Source organism: Macaca mulatta, chromosome 3, assembly GCF_049350105.2.
Source record: "Macaca mulatta isolate MMU2019108-1 chromosome 3, T2T-MMU8v2.0, whole genome shotgun sequence".
NCBI lineage: Eukaryota > Metazoa > Chordata > Mammalia > Primates > Cercopithecidae > Macaca > Macaca mulatta.
In genome coordinates this window covers 153,852,877-153,872,528 of record NC_133408.1, presented here as the reverse complement: position 1 = coordinate 153,872,528, position 19,652 = coordinate 153,852,877, and the positions used below count along the sequence as shown (strand labels likewise).

At 35.2% G+C, this 19,652-nt stretch overlaps 1 protein-coding gene and 1 pseudogene across 30 annotated transcripts in view; one reads left to right on the top strand and one right to left on the bottom strand.

Moving 5' to 3' along the window:
- The window catches only part of FOXP2 (forkhead box P2), a 591,074-nt gene that overhangs the window by 373,172 nt on the left and 198,250 nt on the right, over positions 1-19,652 (bottom strand). The gene's annotated exons all lie outside the window — the stretch shown is intronic.
- Positions 11,524-11,974, top strand: LOC114677014 (large ribosomal subunit protein eL36 pseudogene; annotated as a pseudogene).

Here is a 19,652-nt window from a genome sequence, read left to right as displayed (position 1 = left end):
AAGCCAAGGTAACTGATGAACAACAGTCCATGCTTCTACCTTCCACAGGCATCTGGATTGCAGAAGACTGGTACAGTATCCTCAAAAAGCAATTCAGAAATATTTCTGGTCCTTTATCTCTCATCTCTTTTTGGTCTACACACCTTAGCAGGACAATTTGGTCACTAAATATAGCTATCCCTTAAAAGGGTTTATCGCCTTTGACCATCTCCTGGATAATGAGTAGGATGAAAAGGGTGATGGTTATATAGACCTGTTTTGAAAATTTAGGATTCTACTCTGAATGTTTCTAGATACGATGTACTTATCCACAGTAATCCTCAGTCAGCCTGGTTGGTATCCCTTCCAGGTGGCAACTCACTTATGAGGAGTCCTAGGGAGTTCAAACTACTTGTAGTTCAGTCCCTTGTATACTCTAGTTGGATTAACATAATCCTAGGTCATTAGTATAATGACCAATTGATTGAGTATATTGTTCGCTGAGTCCCCCACAGTGGCCTATGAGGGCCAAGGTGGGCTTATCATAGGTTTCTATTTTGTACAAAAGCTCTTCTTCTATTCCCATCTTGCCCTTTAAGATGAAAGATGGAGATGAAACTAGAGGATGTCTGGAAAAAAGATGAAATTATAGCTACTGGATTGTGGCATGCCAAATTTGTGGCTATGAAGTGAAAGCAATAATCCTGACACTAAGTGAAAGGACCTTCGACCCTGGAAGGTGAGAGGGGAGGAACAATTGACGCTCCTTCCCTCCTAGATCTAGTGCCACCGCCCAGCAAAACAATCATACAGTTCATTTAAGTAAAGCAGCTCCTGCAGCTGGTAATGTGACCTGTTGCTCAGTTTATCATCCCCATCCACAAGCTACAAAAACAGACAAGGTAATGTGAACATCATGACACCTAAACTATTTTGTTGTGCCTGATGCCATCTTTGGCAACTCCTAAACATCCTCTCCCCATCCCGACTGCCAATATGTATTCAAACACATAAATTAATCCAACCTTATTTAAATATCCCTAAAATGAATTCACGTTTCTCCTGATGCCCAATTGGCTTTCGGTTATGAAATGTATGGCAATCATAGTGCAGCTAGCTATTCAGTGAATCTGCCTGTCACTTAACCAAACTAAAGTATAAAGATGATCCAAATAAAGCTTGGTAATGCATCTTGAAGAGAACTGATGTATCCCTTTGAGTTACATGTTTGTATATAAAGGAGAAAGGGCCACAGAATGCATCTATGTGGGGGTTCTTTTCTGGTCCACCTGTTCCCCCTGCAATGATTGATAATGACACTAAATATCAGTGTATCTGTTTTTTTTTTTTTTTTTTTTTTTTTGGCTTTGTTTTTTTTTTTTTTTTGAGATGGAGTCTCACTCTGTCGCCCAGGCTGGAGTGCAGTGGCGCGATCTCGGCTCACTGCAAGCTCCGCCTCCCGGGTTCACACCATTCTCCTGCCTCAGCCTCCCGAGTAGCTGGGACTATAGGCGCCCGCCACCTCGCCCAGCTAATTTTTTTGTATTTTTAGTAGAGACGGGGTTTCACCGTGTTAGCCAGGATGGTCTCTATCTCCTGACCTCGTGATCCGCCCGCCTCGGCCTCCCAAAGTGCTGGGATTACGGGCCAGTGTATCTGTTTAAACTCCATTGTGCAGGTCATTAACTGGCCTTAGACTACATCTTGTCTGGCTAAACTAAGACCTACTAGTCCGTCCTGGCTAGTTATTCAAAATTGGCTGAGTCAAGACTCTGAGGGGCATAAATGAGGTCAGCATTTACAGGTGGCCTTAATCCTGCTGCTTGAAATCCTATTAATAGTAGCCTTAGTTAAATGCTGTATGAGACAAATTGAATGATTTAATCCTAACCTCTGTCACTCAAATTAATCAGAGTGGACAACAACTTCACAAACTCATGAAAATTCACCAAAAACCAAGACAGCATATTTGGTAGGCAGAATAATGGCTTCCCAAAGATGTCCACATCTGAATTCCCAGAACCTTTGAAAATGTTATGTTACACAGTGAAAAGAAATTAAGACTGCAGATGGAATTAAGATTATTAATCAGCTGATCCTAAAATAGGGAGATGATCTGGAATTAGCCAGTGGGCCCACTGTAATCACAAGAGTCCTAACTGTGGAAGAGGTAGGCAGAAGAGGCCAATGTCAGAGTTATGCGATCTGAGAGACTCAACCAGTCATGGCTGGCTTTGAAGATGGAAGGAGCCTCCAAGCCAAGAAATGTAAGCAACCTCTAGAAGTTGGAAAAGGCTAGAAATCAAATTCTTCCCTTGCACCTCCAGAAAAAAACAAAAACAACAACAACAAAAAAAACATGTCCCTCCTGACACCTTTACTTTAGACCAGTGAAATCCATGTCATACTTCAGACTTCCAGAACTATAAGATAATAAGTTTATGTTGTCTTAAACCACTAAGTTTGCAGTAATTTATTAGAGCAGCCATAAGAAACTAACATAGTGCAGGGTTCAGACTTTATTAAAGACATTCTCCATGAGCTTCTGGCCCTCCTATACCTTTTGCCAGATGCACTAAGAATACAGATTCTATGCAGTTTTCACCTGGCGTATTTCTTAGGGTTGTGTTTGCAGTGAATAACCTTAAGGGATAAGGTATTATATCTGGGACAAAGAGCAGGTTTGCTTATTGCTTTCTATAAAAGTAGCAGATATTCCTAGCTGAGTGTTCCTCAGCTGTAATGAATACCCTGTGCGTGCACAGGATCCATTTGGGCCATACTGTATCACCCCTGCAGCACTTGGGAGCAAAGGAAACGAATATTCACGTGGCTTGCTGTGCTGTAATTAGTCTTTTCGCTCTAAGAGTTTCATGTTTTCTGCCAGAATCCACAAAACAGCAACAGGTTGACTTACTACATGTAAATAGGGTAAAATCAAATATCAGACCTGGTACTCTGGCTAACCTAATAATACACTGAGCATCCTATAATTTTAATATATATAACTTCTGTTCTCCAAACCACCTCAGATTAGGGGTAGCACAGAAAGTGATGGCTTATATTATTTTTCATTAAGATTAACATTAGTTTGGCTAAAGTGTAAAGAAGAAAAAGCCCAACTGCTTTTTTTATGACTCTCCTCTTCTGCCCAAGGGACAGTATGTACAAGTGGTTAAGACCCACTCACAAGGGCCCAAGTCTGGTTCTTCTATTTATTAGCTACGTGACCTTGGGCAAGTTATATAATTGCAAAAAATGGGAATAGTGGTACCCACATTATAAGACTGGTGAAATATTAAATGAGTTAAGATGTATAAAGTGATTAGAAGACCTGGCATGGAGCAAACACAATAAACTTTGAGTGTTTTTATTAACTGCGTTTCAATGATATGACATCAGAACTAGGGAGCATCCAAGGAGCTAGTGGGAAAGAAGGAACAATTCCTCTTCCAGTTGTAAACTTCTTACTGTACAATTTCCTCATAAATGTGTAAGGACTGGATGGAATATAAAATAATGCTTTTATAAGAATCATTTTACAGAAGTTGTACTGAATATTGAGAATCATATTTTAAATAAGAGTCATTTAAGATAGCTCTCAAAAGTAGAATTTATTCAAGAAATCTACCTCTGTATTTCTCTGTTACAGAATTTTCAGTGCATTTGAGTAAAACAAATCTGATTAACACTATAATTTAATTTACTTAAAGGATATGTAAAACTTCAAAAATACTGTTATAAGGAGACTTATTCACAGAAGTAAATAAAATAATTATGAAGCTGATGAAATGAATATGTAAGCCATTTTACAAGAGGGATATACTTTTCCTTCTTTTCAATGAACGTTTAAAGCTCTCCTTCAAGATCGTGGTAAATTCATTGATCTGTGAAACACAGTGCACTCCAGGGAGGCAATTCAGTTGATGTTAAATATCAAATGATGAGATGAATAATGATCATACCTTTTGGTAATTAAACGTCTTACAAACCTTTTAAATGATTCAACGTCAGAAAGTCAAATGAGGTCAAGCATATTGTATTTTTTCATTCTTATATTAATGATACAAATGACAATCTTTTTAAAATATCCAGAATAAGACAGCATAGTAAAAATTTTATAAAATATTTAATGATAAAATATATATCTAGCTTACTATTTGTATAGTTAATGTCTTTTCAGCACACAGAATTGCTTTCTGTTCTTAAATGTTTTATTCTATTTTTAAATGCCTTTAATGTTGCTTCAGAAACATTTCAAACCATTTTTGTGGATGTGCAAAGAAGAACATGTGGGAAATAGTTAACTATTAACAGTAAAGACAAAGTATCATTAAGAGAACATGGATTATAGAGAAAGAAGTATTCTGAACTTCAATTTATGAAATTTCCACATGTACACTCTCTCTCTCTCTCTCTCTATATATATATATGTGTGTGTGTGTGTATGTGTGTGTGTGTGTGTGTATGTATATATATATATATATATGAATGAGACAGAGTCCTGCTCTGTCACCTAGGCTGGAGTGCAGTTGCGCGATCTTGGCTCACTGCAACCTCCACAACCTGGATTCAAGTGATTCTCATGTCTCAGCCTCCCGAGTAGCTGGGACTACCGGCATGCACCACCACTTCTGGCTAATTTTTGTATTTTTAGCAGAGACAATTTTGTCATGTTAGCCAGGCTGGTGTTGAACTCCTGGCCTCAAGTGATTTGCCACCTCAGCCTCCCAAAGTTGGAATTACAGGCATGAGTCACCATGCCCAGCCTCTATTTTAACAATATAAAAGTGAAGGATAAAAATGAATGATTTTTTTATTTACAAATTTTATTTATTCTGCAGTCTAGCATTGAGCTTCCCCACACTTATTTACCATTCTTCACATGATTAGCCACTAGAGTTTAAGATGTAAAACTTGGAAACCCATATTCATTAAAGACCTTTAGAAGCTAGAGTGTTTATTTTGTTTGCTAAAGGCTACTTTCTGTGGCCACAAGTACTAGGTCACTTGTAATAGCACAAGCAAACAATCCTATAGTAACAGCTTTAAAATATTTAAAGTAAATCCACCTACCTATTTGTTATTACTTAGACTACAATGTACTATATATCTAATTATAATTGCATTTGAATTCCTTCTGTTAAGTATTCGCCATACTTATTCTCATCAATATACTTAAAAATTATTAAAGATTTCATAAAGGTATAAAGCCTGCAGCCATAAAATGTGAAATAATAAATAAGAGAATAAAACATCTCATGTTTCATTCTTAGAGTATCAGTTTAGGCAGTCAATATTCTACTTTTACACACTTTGTTTAAAATTAACTTATTTTACAAATTATTAATCACAGTGAGTCACAAAGTTCACAACTAACCAATAACTAAACTATAAAGAAATGAGTTAACTTGCCCCAAAAGTTGAGATTAAAAGTATATTATCAATAAGAAGATATTTTAAAACCTCTAACTTATTTCTAAGGCAGACAACAAATAGAAAAGGGTGAGCAGATTAAAAATGCAGAAGGAGTAAAACTCTGGTTATAAAAGAGATTAAACAGGAAACAAAGGTTTAAAAATGATCTACAAAGAAAAGAGGTAAGGAAAATGATTACTAGAGGGCATGAAAGATGAATGCTCTATGTGCAGTCATTCTCTGCTCCAGTGCTTTGGTCAAACAAGCCTTCTACTAACATCCCTCAATGACTTTCAAATTCACTTTATAAGTTGAGATTTCCTTTAAAACATCATAAGTTCTTTAATAAGTATCTCCTATTTTGCAAACATGTCTTAAAATCTTCCCAGATGCAAATATCATTGCCTTCAATCATATCTCTTTTTGTATGTGTAGGATTTTTCACAATCACATAGTCAAAATTCCAAACAGCTCAATTTTATCTTCAAAAATCATTTCAACTTCCATGTTATCTGTGACAATTACTTATTTAAAAATAAGTGATATGGGGTTTTATTTCAACTATTCAAAATTGTATTAGCTACCTATTGCTATGTAACAAATTATGACTAACTTGATGCATAATGGAACATGCATTTATTACCCTGCAATTTCTGTAACTCAGGTATCTGGGCATAGCTTAGCTGAGTCATCTGCTCAGGCTCTCACAAGATTGCAGTTAAGGTATAAACCAGGCTGTGTTCTTTTTCTTGAGCTCAGGACCCTCTTCTAAGCTTACTTGATCGTCGGCAGAATTCATTCCTGGATTTGTAGGATCGAGATCTCCATTTTCTTTTTGGCTCTAAGCTGGGGCTCCTTTCAACTCCTGAGAGGCTGTTGACGGTTCCTTACCATGTGGCCATTTCCCAGTCTTCTCAGAAACATGGCAGCTTTCTTCTTCAAGTCCAGCAGAATAATCACTTGCTCCAGTCTGCTACAATGGAGTCTCATATATTTATGGAATGACTATTCTATCATCTGTGCCATATTTGTTAGCTAGAAACAAGTCGTAGGTTCCACCCTCACTCAGTGGAAGGGAATTATACAAAACTTTGGCTCATTATAGAGTTATCTTTCGGTGTGTCCATCACAATAATTCATAGGTTAAAATTACAGATTCTAAAACCAAACTGCTTAAGTTTAAATACTGTCTCTATTCTTACTAACTTCAAATTATGTTTATTTTAAAATGGAATAAATGATAGTATGAACTCCTCTTGAAGTTGTTGAGTATTATATGATTTAATATATTTAAAGTGCTTTTAAACTGAGAAGTACGAAGCAAGTAGGAACTTCCATATAGGTTTGCACTAATAAATGAGTATTTGTACATATATATAAATTTCTAAAACCCAATGGTTTTACCATCAAAAGTTCATATGTTGTGACTATACAGATGTATATGGTGATTTCTCTAAATGAATCATATTTGCACATGTGTGAATACATGCTCTACCAACCACTGTTATAACACGGAGATTCCTACAAAAATTTGAATTAGTTAACAAAGATCAAAATATGGAATTACATGTAAGACAGCAGTCAATAAATATTGTTAAGTAATCATGATAATTACAATCTAGAAGTTAAAATTCAATAAGAGTAAATTATGGGTTGACTTCTACTAATCAACAGCCTCAGAGATTTACTTCTGCTTTTTATCATTAATCACTTCTGCTTTTTATACAAATGACTAATGATGAACTTGTCAAATGTTGTCATATAGTGATGGGTGATACTTCTACCATTTTAATTACCTTCAATGAGCTGCCTAAAAAGTATGGCAGAAAGCCACAGAGAACTTATACAAATCCCAAGTACTGGAAGTCAGGTGAAATATTCATTGTTTAAGTTGTTGACCAGGTCTTGAGATGCAAGGGAATCATTTTAGAAAGTTAACCTTTCTAAACAAATATTCTTAGAAGGTTCCTCCAAGTTATGCTGATAAGATAAGATAGGATAGGGACTTTATTTTACAGAATTACAAAATGTTATACTTTTAAAAGAGATGATAGACACCCAGTGCAAAATGTCCTTTTCATTTATGTCATTTTCCATAAATAAATCACAGACCTGAACTTCAGAAAGATAAACACATTTGTCCAACTTCACAGATAGTAGCAGAGATGAAGCACTTAGGTCTCCCGGTACCAAAACCAAAGCTCCTCAGTGAGGGGCATAGCACTATTTAACAGGAGTTTTGAAAATTATGGGGAGAATTTTTGAATGTAGCAACAATTTGAGACATGGTTAACATGTGTGGACAGGAGTTATGTTTGGTAGCCATCCACAATAATGAGGAATGCTATCACATCTTTCAAGACTTTCTCCAAATATTTGTGAAACTAAAAAACTTGTGACTAGACCTAACCTTATTTTATGTATGAAATAAAGGTATTTTTATATTCTTAATATAGAATGAATTTTCCAGAAGTTCAATGATGCTTATATCAAAGTAACATGTGTTTTGTTTCTAACTTGTCTGGTTTTCAGCGTTTTGAAAAACAGCACTAATGATGGTCTATGTATCACTCTTTTTGGCTGTCAAAATTATGGCTATTCTGCAATTAGGGCATTTATATGACTATTTCGTTAAGATAGGGAATGTGAATTCCAATTTGAGTATATCAACCATTTACATTATATTGCTTTTTGAAATAATATATCTCAAATATATATCTAAAAGTTTACATTTCATATTAGTAAAGGGAGAATTAAAACATGGTTGTGTAAAAGGGGATTTGTATCTCATTCTCATGGGGCTAAGAATCACATGGCTTAGTCAGTTCTGTCTTAGGATTAATTCTAAATTATCTCTCACAATGAAAAGGAGTGCTTTTCAGATTTTATGAAAGACAGTTTTTAAAGATAAGCCAGTTAGCAGCTAACATTTACATGTTTTGAAAAGTGTACAGATATCAAGAAAAAAAAAAAAACTCTCCAAGTGAAAATTCCAGTTTCTAATGATGTTGTGATTCACAACAACATTGTCTTTATAGGTATTAAAATTCTGAGCAGAAACACAAGAAAAGATATATTAAATCTTTATTACTAAGAATGCTTGAGCAATGAGGCATCTGGTTAATTATACCTATAGTAGTGTACTACTCAGAGAATTGCAGCCAGTTGAGAATAAGAACTTTTTCCTATTTTAATATTTGTTCTTGTTTCAGGAAAAAAATGTGTTTGATGAACAAAGTTGAAATAATATAGAAAATAATTAAATATATAAATAGGAAAATGAAAATCTTTTATATACCTGTCTCCCAGAAATAATCAATGATATTTTTGCATATAATTTTCTAATAAATAAATACATATTTTAAGGAAAATGTTATTTAAATAGTGCTTCACACCTGCATTATTCATTTATCTAAATATTATTTGTTATTATATTGTTTTATATACTCTAACTTAACCAGTTCCCTTTCCTATGGTTATATAGATTGAATCGTCATCTGTGATGTAAAGAAATATATAATCTATATATCTAATTGCCTAAAGTATAATAATAAGAACCAGAGAAGCAGCTATCTTCAGATAAGAAAAAACTAGTAGCTTAAATCTCTTTTCCATTCCCTCTCAAAAATCCCACCAAAAGTGAAGTTGTGTGTGTGTGTGTGTGTGTGTGAGTGTGTGAGTGTGTGTTAGGGTAGTTGCTGGAAGAATTGGAATAAGCCTTCCTGTAAGAAAATGTCACAGAAATTGCAAGGAATATCTATGTCAACCTGAAAGTGTAAATGAGTACTGTGTAATCCTTTGATTTCCTTAAATCATTTTCAGAAGACAAAAGACAAAGAAACCACTTTTCGATTCATTTTAATAACCTTTCTGAACTCTTGGGAGATAAACTTCTATTCCTGTTTTCCCTATTAAGCTCCTCAGTCCTCTTCCCTAAACCCACCCTGCATTATGCAAATAGAAATCCCTGTAATGTGAAAGTCTGGTGAGAGTCCGACTCCTCAAATAATGATTAAAATGAGTATATTAGTTAGAATATTTATAACTTTAAGTGACAAAAATTCTACGTCAAAATATATTAAATAGAAAGTTACTATCTCAGTTGATCAAGAGGTAGAAAGGGCTTCATGTTTAATAAATTAAACACTAAATTTATTTATTTATATAACTTTAGAGAAGTTACTTCACACTATTTAATATTTATTAAATTAATAATAAAATATAAATAAGCTATACTGGGAAAAGAATAGGATCATCATAATTGGTTTTACCTAGTCAGGATCCACCTCTTGGAACTAGATATGGGGTCAGTTTCCCATGAAGTATATGCTATGTATAGTAATAAAGTATGTCTTAATAATATCAGAGTTCTGTTATCAAAGAAAAAAGAGAAGAAAGGATATTGGAATGACAACTAACAGCTTCTGCTTCAAGTAGAATATCCATACATCTTCACCCAAGATAGTCCCAATACATACCTATTGCTTGGGGTAAATACTAACAGAATCCTTTTTACTCACAAAAGCATCTTGAATGATATATTGTATAGTTATTTACCTTCAGCAGTATTATTTTTAAGATTGCAACGTTCAGTTTTAGCATATTTTTGTTATAATTATGTAAGACAATTAAACCTATACTGAAAAAAGTTTCAGAATGCATGTTAGCCTACTAAAATTTTAAAGTATATGAAACAATCCCTTTCAGTTGACTGAAACACTAAATACAAGTCATTCTTTCTAATTCTGTATGTATGGTTCATGAGTTCTTAGTAATATTTCCACACCTTAGTCCACGTGTCTCTATTTGAAAGAAAAGTGATTTATTTAGAATGCATTCTATAATTCAGAAGTTAACTGATTTCAACTATGCTAGCTTCCAAAAATTTAATATGCAGGTGTGGAACTGCATCATAAACCTCTTTATGCTTAAATTACATACTGTGTTTTAGGCCACGAGTGAAACCACATGAGAGGAGAAGTTGTTCAATAGTCCTGGGCAATAGAGTTCTGGAGAGCTTTGAAGCTAAACTGCCTTAGTTCAAGTCTTAGTTCTGTCACACAGTAACTAGGTAACACTGGGCAAATTATTTAACGTTTCTGAGCCCCACACCTTCATCTGTAAAATGAAGATTGTATTGCCTTCTACCTCACAAGTATATAACAATTAGATTGTGAATATTCAAGGAGCTAATGCTGGTGGATAACTGAGAAGAATACCTGACACTGCAACATGTTGGATAGTATTATTAATGTTATTACTATTACTTTTGTTACTATTCTAAGCTCACGGTGCTGACTGAGAGACCAGACAGTAATACCAAAGAACATACACTACTTAATACGAATAATGTAAAGAAGACAAGCATTTTGCAAAGGAGAATGAAGCATAAAGACAAAGCAGGAACAAGTGGTGAATAGAGACACAGGAGAAGTCAAGGGTGAGCACAGGAAATGACTTACCAAGCACAGCTCTTCTGCTACAAGTTCTCTGATCTGCAGTTTGGCATGTTGCTACAAGTTTAGAATACATTGTTAAAGGATCTAAGCCTTGTCAGATTTCCATGTAATGTTGTTCTCATTTTGAGAAAACTTTTCCTGACACATGATTTCCTGAGGGCAAGTTCACACTCAAAACCAAAATCTCAAAAGAAGGAAATGGTTGGAGTCCATAGCAAATACGATGTACTTCTAGATAAAAGAACAGACTTTAACATTTTCTGATCAATCAGAAGGAAATAAGTATAGAATATAATAATAAAGATAAGTATACAATATAAGGGCACTGGAACACTAAACATAGAGCATTATTTTCATAATACTTGGTAACTGATTATACTTTCAGCACCACTACATGAGGAAAAACTGCAATGTGATAACCTCTCAGTTCACTCACAAGGGAACATGGAGCATGTTTATTCTTATTCAGCCTCACATACTTTTGGAAACAGCCTGAACCGTGAAACTGACTGAACCTCGAAACTGACTGAATCCCATGGAGGGAAAAGAGTCAAAGTCATGGTCAAGAGCTAAAGCAGCTCTTGACTGACAACATTACTTTAAAAGGCAAAACAGTGTCAAGGATTTCTTTCAGATGGCTTATTGTTCTTATGAGAATGCAATGTATCCTTTATGTCTAACTGCGGCAGGGTTGGTGAAAATCATTACAAAAAATAGTTAATAGTAGTGCGAACTGATGGACTATTGGGCACTTTGAGGCAAAAAATGCTTCTGCTACGGCCACCATCGAAAAGCAGCAGCCCTAGCTCTGGGTAACCCCTATGACCATGGGCCTCAACAAGGGCCACAAGGTGACCAAGAACGTGAGCCAGCCCAGGCACAGCCGTCACCACGAGAGCCTGACCAAACACAACAAGTTTGTGCGGGACATGATCCGAGAGGTGTGTGGGTTCGCCCCATAGGAGCGGCGCGCCATAGAGTTACGGAAGGTCTCCAAGGACAAACGGCCCTGAAATTCATCAAGAAAAGGATGGGGACACATCCGCGCCAAGAGGAAGCAGGAGGAGCTGAGAAAGGTTCTGGGCGCCATGAGGAAAGTCGCTGCTAAGAAAGACTGAGCCCCCTGCCCTGCCCTGCCCTCTCCCTGAAATAAAGAGCAGCTTGACAGAAAAAAAAAAAAAAAAAAAAAATGCATATAGTGGATATAACTAAAAGTAAGCATAAATCATCACCTGTGAAACAAATGAAATATATTAGCAAAATTTTTTAAAAAAATTATACACATTTAAGAGGGGCACAGATGGAAATTATCTTGAATTTGGAGAAACCACAAGATACATTATAAGAGAAAGTATTAATGTAACAGAATCTTTATAAGGTTGAAGAGAGATACTACCTTTAATCAGCAACTTCAGAAATTTTCTTAAAAAATTCTTTTATTGATCTATCCTCTATAAATGTTTACTTTTCATCTGACCCAGGCAATCAGAGATCTTCATTTCTCTGCATCGGATGTTCAAAATATCTTCATGCAAGGGCTCAGATCTTTGTATTTCACAAATCAAATGTGTCAATATATTTGTTACTTTGACAATATATTTGACAATATATTTGACAACAAATTGTCAAAGTAACAAATATATTGTCAAAGAAACAAAACAATATATTTGTTTCAATATATTTGAAATACTTTGTATTTCACAAATCAAATGTGTCAGTGTTACTGTGCTACTATATGCTATTGTAAGTTCACAGGATTCAAGATGCTAAGGTCACCCTAACATTTTTCTTCCTTCCCCTAATTATTTCACATGATATGTAAAACACATATATTATAATTATTCTTTGAATACACCTAACAGTCTCATTCAAAAAAGAAAAAAAAAAAAAAAAACTCCACAGGATACTTTTCAGAAAAGGTTGTTCTTATGTGAACACACAATCTTGATTAAAGAATAAAATGCTCAAGATTAACGTCATCTTTGGGTGGGCTAAGGTTTACTGCTATTTTCCAAACTTGGGATTCTAAAGTGTACTCTGGCAAATCCATTCATTTGTGTTGCTTATTAAATTATCTGAGATTACTGATCCACACACTTAAGTGTCACAAAAAGAGAAAGAAAAAAAATCATCACAATATTGTAGTTCCAAAAGTTTTTATTCATATTACTGTCTTGGAGAAAGCCCATTGTTTAACATCAAAAATGACATGGCAGTTGAGAATTATATTTAACATTTAATTGTACTGAAAAATCTAAATATTTTAGGTCTAATATATCAAGAATATTTACCCCTTAATATACTGAACATAAAAAGTATTCTGTTTCACTGCTTTGCTTTCTTTATGGGCTTAAACCTGCCAAATTATTCCATTTGATTTCAGAGAATTCTCATATGGCAATCTATTTTATTTACTTTATCTTCAATAAAATGGTTCAGTGAGCATTAGCAACTCTGAGACACAAGTTTCAATCAGTCTTCAGGCAAAGGAGTCAATCTACATTAGACCTACTGTGCTGTGAGGTGCAGCTAAAAAGTTGGAATAAGGCAAAGCAACAGTGAAAATGTGAGCCAAGCCTAATAAAGGCCACAGAACAGAGAAATAAAGCTCTCCCCAGGCTCTCACATGCATTGCTTATACAATACCAGGTGCCAGGTTCAACACATGAAGAGCTCCTTAATAAGGCTGACAGCTAAAAGGAGGCTTCAGACTATAACTTCATTTTACATGACACCTACAGTAATAGTCCTCTGTTCTCTGGCAGACAATAGTAAAAACTCAAATTGCCAACAGTTTAAAATGAGGTTTCACAGTCATCCCTTGGATATCATATAAGGGAAAAAAACGAAAAACATTCAAGCTGCATGGTATCTCTTCTATAGCATTTTCATACAATTACTAATGTAACAGTAGTTTCAGTGAACCTTTCCTTACAAATTTGTATGACATTTTAAATATAGCTGCTGGATTAGATTTTAACCACAAAACAATCAGTAAGTTTGAGCAACAACTCATTTTGGAAAATGATATCATTAAAGACTAATTCCAAGAAATGTAGGATAGTACTGTTAGATGCCGTGAAAATGTCTCCCAAAGCACAAACTTTGTAATAAGTGATGCTGGTTCATATTTGATATGGGCTGTAAAAAGCAGATTATTGTAATGGTGCACTTCCCAGCAAATAAGACCATTAAAAGGGTACTTAATGTTCAGTTGAATTGAAAAGCAGGCCAGTTAAAATCCATATTTTCTATTTTGTATAATGATATCAAAAATTTTACTAGTGGATAGTTCCAAGCCACAAATTTAAAACTATAAACATAAACTCTAATTTAAAAAATATGAACAAGTTTTCATTTTCTCTTTTTTAAATATAGTGCATTATGTTTCTCCAAATTCTATCATCATATAAATAGGAATGAAATTTGGAATGATGGTTTAATGAGAATTTATTTATTTATTTATTTAGAGGCAGGGTCTTGTTCTGTTGTCCAGGCTGGAGTGCAGTGGCACAATCCCAGTTCGCTGCAACCTCTGCCTCCCAGGTTCAAGGGATTACCCTGCCTCAGGCTCCTGAGCAGCTGGGATTACAGGCGCCCATCACCACGCCCAGCTGATTTTTGTATTTTTAGTAGAGATGGGGTTTCACCATGTTTGTCAGGCTGGTCTCTAACTCCTGACCTCAGGTGATCCATCCGCCTCGGCCTCCGAAAGTAATGGGATTACAGGCGTGAGTCACCACAGCCAGCTGAGAATTTATTTATTTATATTTTTAATGTTGTTCTATTACTTGCTGATACATACTTTTCAATTCACTTTTCTGGAAACCAAATGTATTATTTTTTCTAGTGAGCTCAACGCTTCAAATATGTGTACACATATCTAGATACTTCCATGTGACTCTAGTATTTACACGTCCATAAAGGACATTAAAAAATATCAGAAACTATCATGATAGATGAGTAAAAGAGATTCTGCAAGCCCAGATCCTGTTAGCACATGGGTATTTTTTCCAAGCAGCTCTTCTACAAAGAATGAGTATCAGACTAGCACATGAGTAAGCATGACTCTCCAATATTGATGTAGTCAATGGGCAAGATATTAAAATCGGCTTCTGCATGTTGCAAAATCAGTATTCCAGGTGAATCTAAATATTTCGCATTTTCTTTCCATTTGGCTCACTATCTTGTAAATATACATACCTATCTCTTCTATTACATATACCTGAGAGACATTATATTTGGTATACTGTTAATCTTTATATTCCCCTCAAGGTCAAGGGCAGTGCTGAAATTTGTGGATATAATTTTAGGGTTGAAATATCATATAATGTATTAATTATCTATGAGTGAATAAAAATTACCACCCAAACTTAGCAGTTCAGAACAAAACCATTTATTATCTTGTATTAGTCTGTTTTCACGGTCCTATGAAGAAATACCTGAAACTGGGTAATTTATAAAGGAAACAAGTTTAATTGACTCACAGTTCCACATGGCTGGGGAGGTCTCAGGAAACTTACAATAGTGGCAGAAGGCACCTCTTCTGAAGACAGGGTGGTAGGAGAGAGAATGAGTGCCCAGTGAAGGGGGAAGACCCCCATAAAGCCACCAGATCTCCTGAGAACTCACTATCGCAAGAACAGGATGGAGGAACCGCCCCATGATTCACTTATCTCCACCTGGTCCCTCCCATGACATGTGGGGATTATGGAAACTACAATTCAAGATGAGATCTGGGTGCTGACACAGCCAAATTATATCATATCTCAAATAGTTACTGAGGTTCAGGAATCAAGGAGTGGTTTAGCTGGGTGGCTTAGACTCAGAGTCTTTCAGGAAGTTGCAAGTTGTTTGTAGGCTCCTTCCTGGCTGTTTGCCAAATGGCTTAGTTCCTCACTATGAATACCTCTCCATGGCAGCCAGCCTCCCCCAGAGCAAGTCATTTGAAAGAATGAGAGAGACAGAAACAGAGACAAAGATGGAGGCAGAAACAGAGAGAGTTAGAGGCAAGAGAGAGGGAGAAAGAAAGGAAACTCAAAATAGATATCTTAATATCGTGCATAACCTAATCAGAAAAGCAACATACCAGCAAATAGAACTTGTGCCATATTCTGTTGATCACATAGGCTGACCCTGGTAAATATGGGCGGGAAAAATGGGGTGAAAACCAGAAAATGGGGACTATCTTAGAGGCTGCCTACCACAGCTATCCCTCTGGACTCCAGTGATTCATGTTTTTCCCATCTGTTATTGGTTTCAAAGGTGTAAGTTGTAATGGATTCTCACAAGTAACTTAAGGGTTATTTGAGGTATATATTTCAAATTACTGAGCCAAAATAAGAATGAATAACTTATAAAGAACATCTTCTGAAATATGACTGTCAAACTGAATACTGGCTGTTAGACCACTGTTCTAAATCAAGAAGGTGTTTTACATATTCAATGAATATTTCTAAAGATACTATTATATGCGACATTGTAAGAAACACACAAATGAGCAACATTCTGTGATCTCTATGGGCAGCAAGGGAATGAGATTAATGATCACATGTCTGTAACATCCGATTGACTATGATAGGGTATGATACTATGCAGAAAAAGTCCTAGCCTAGCTAAAAAGGAGGTAAGAAGTAAGAAAATTATAGTGGAAAAGGTAGAAATGTAAATGTGCTTTAAAAAGATAGAGAATGGGACAGAAACGATGAGAAAGATGTACATTGACAAAGATGTAGGCAAGAAAGCGTAAAACATGTAGTTACAGGTATACATATCAGAGTAAAGAGAAAAGGTAAGATATTTGGGTTTTGCCACATTCTGGAGTATACTAAATACCACACTAGGCTATAATTAGTCTGGTGGTTTTAGCCAGCTTGAAACAATGGATGAATTTTAGGCAAAGAGGAATAGTCTGCTGGGAATTACACTGTAAGAAAACTCTATGAAAATAAAATTTTACATGTTTCAACAATATTCTCATTATTAACTATAACATAATTATAAAACTTTAACATATTTCATGAATGTTAAGTTTAACATGCTTTGGTGGACAGTCTCTAGGGTGGCCCCCATGTTCATGCCCTGTAAAATTCCTTCCCCTTGAGTGTGGGCAGGATTTGTGACTTGATTCCAGCCAACAGAATATGGCAAAGGTTGTGGGTTGTCACTTTGATGATTAATATACATACACACATACACATACATATACACACACATCCATATATACACACATATGTGTGTATGTGTATTAATGCTATATATATAGAGAGAGAGAGAGAGAGCATATATATATTCCATTTTGCTAGCATGCAGTATAGACTCTCCCACTGGCTTTAAAGAAGCAAGCTGCTATTTGTAAACTGTGTATGGAGAGTGCCACATGGGAGGAACTGTAGGTGGAATTTAGAGGCTGAGGATCTCAGACTTAAAACTGCAGTGAACTGAATTCAGCCAAAAACCCGTGAGTTTGGAAGAGGACCCTGAGCATTAAATGAAAATACAACCTGGTTGACATTTTGATTTGCAACCTTTTAAGACCCTGAGCTAAACTGTGCCTGGACTCCTTATCCACAAAAATTGTGAGATGATATATGTATGTTGTTTTAAGCTTCTAAATACATGAAAATTCATCATATAGTAATAGAAAACTAATACACATCCTAACCAAACACAGAGAGCATAGGTACATAATGCAATACACTGAATATTTGTGTTGTTCCCAAATTCCTATGTTAAAATCTTACCCCCCAGTGTGATGGTACTAGGAGGCAGAACCTTTGGTAGGTAGTTAGGCCATGAAGATGGAGCCCTCATGAATGTGATTAGTGCTCTTTTATAAAAGGAACCCCAGAGAGTTCTCTCATCCCCTTTCTGCTATGTGAGGACACGAGAAAGAAGATGGCAGTCTATAACCTGAAAGAAGGCCCTCACCAGAGGCTGACACCCTGAACTTAATCTTCCAGCATCCATTATTGTGAGAAATAATTTTCTGTTTATAATCCACTCAGTCTATGGTACTTTGTTATAACAGTGTAAAATAACTAAGATACAGAATTAACTCATATTTAGCATTTCTTGTAAGACCCAGATTATCCTATACAGGGTATTTGCCATGTGGCCTGAATAATATAGTCAACCATTGAAACGAATATAATAGAAAATAAAATAATACTGACTTTTTAAATGTTCATTAAACGTTCACTATGCCCTTTATATGTATTCACACAATTAATCCTCAAGTCAACTCTATTAAATAGGAACCGTTATCTCTATTCTCTAGATTGACAAATTAAGTGTAAAAGAGCCTTGGCAACTTGTTCAAGGTTTCACATAAGGTAAGTTTGTTTTGGAACTGTCATTCAAACCCAGGCAATCTGATTTCCAACCTTGCATTCTCGATAGCTCCACTCTATACCCTCTCTATTTGCAGTCTTGCTCACTGTTTCCTTCTGACAATGAATGTCAGTACACTATCTATCTGAACTGCTGACCCAACCCCTGTCCGCCAAATCAGCTTCCTACATAGCCCATTCACTTTTTAATAATTTGAAAAATAAAGCAAATATTATTTTCATATGATACCTAATCTTTAATACGTATTTATGAAATTTATAGCAATTTTCTATACATATGTGAATGAAAATTATTTCTACTTCATTGAATTATCTAAAACTGATATTTCATTTGAGTTTAATAGCCTTGCAGTGGAAACTCTGAAATACTGTGAATATCTTGAAGTAAAACACACCCAATCACATACCGAACTATGCATTTACCCACATACACAAATACTCTCAGTTATAAGTTGTATTAAACATTTTAGTTCCCATCTTATAAGTATTATGTAGGGCATGTTATTTAATTTCTTTGAAAGGAGAAACAGAGATAAAACTAAAAAAAATTGTTTGAAAATAGGAAGTTTGAACCAAGTTCCATTTAGGGATTTTCTAGGGGGAAGGGAGCAGAGAAGAAAAAATCTAGTATTTCTTGAAAATAGCTATGTACCAAGTGCTAAATTTTTACAATAATACAATAAACAGATCTATCAGTCCCCTACTTTACTCTGTGAGAGCTGAGAAGCAAAAATTAACAGAGGTTAATTTAAAAAGCCAAAAAATAGCAGCAAGGATGCAAACTCCTATCAACCCGACTCCAAAATCGTTGCTTCTCCAACATTTTCTTCTTCCCTTATGATCATACTTCCAGCTCAAGGGTTCAAAATTCTATACATTTACGATAAAAAACAATGCTTTTTCAGAATTCACTTCCCATTAAGGTGAACCTTTATCATTATGCATATTCGCTATTTACAACAATATGTGGTTAGTGTTTGTTTAAAAATATTTAAAAATTGCCACTATAAACACGTAACTACCAAAAGTCTAAGTAGCACATTCCAAAATCAGTTTGAGGACTAACTTCAAGTGCAATTATATTCTGTTCTAGGAAGAAAATTCTCTACTTTTTAAAAATAGTTTCTTTCATGATTCCATGATTCATTCTTTCCTGATTCATTGTCAGATCTTCCTGCTTATTATAAATCTAAACTCCTTCTGCTATTATACAAACGTCCTGTTACTCAAAAGTAATAACTTATATATCAAAAAGTTGTATAAAGATAGAGTATATTGGTATAACCATTATCTATGGCAAACCTACAAATAATGTCCCCATTGACCACAAAAAAGATTGAGTGTTAGCAGACATATGTTCTATGTCTAGTTGTTTATTACTAGCTGTAAAATCACAAAAAGCTATATAACTTTTCCCAGATCATTTTAATTCTTTGTCTTTGCT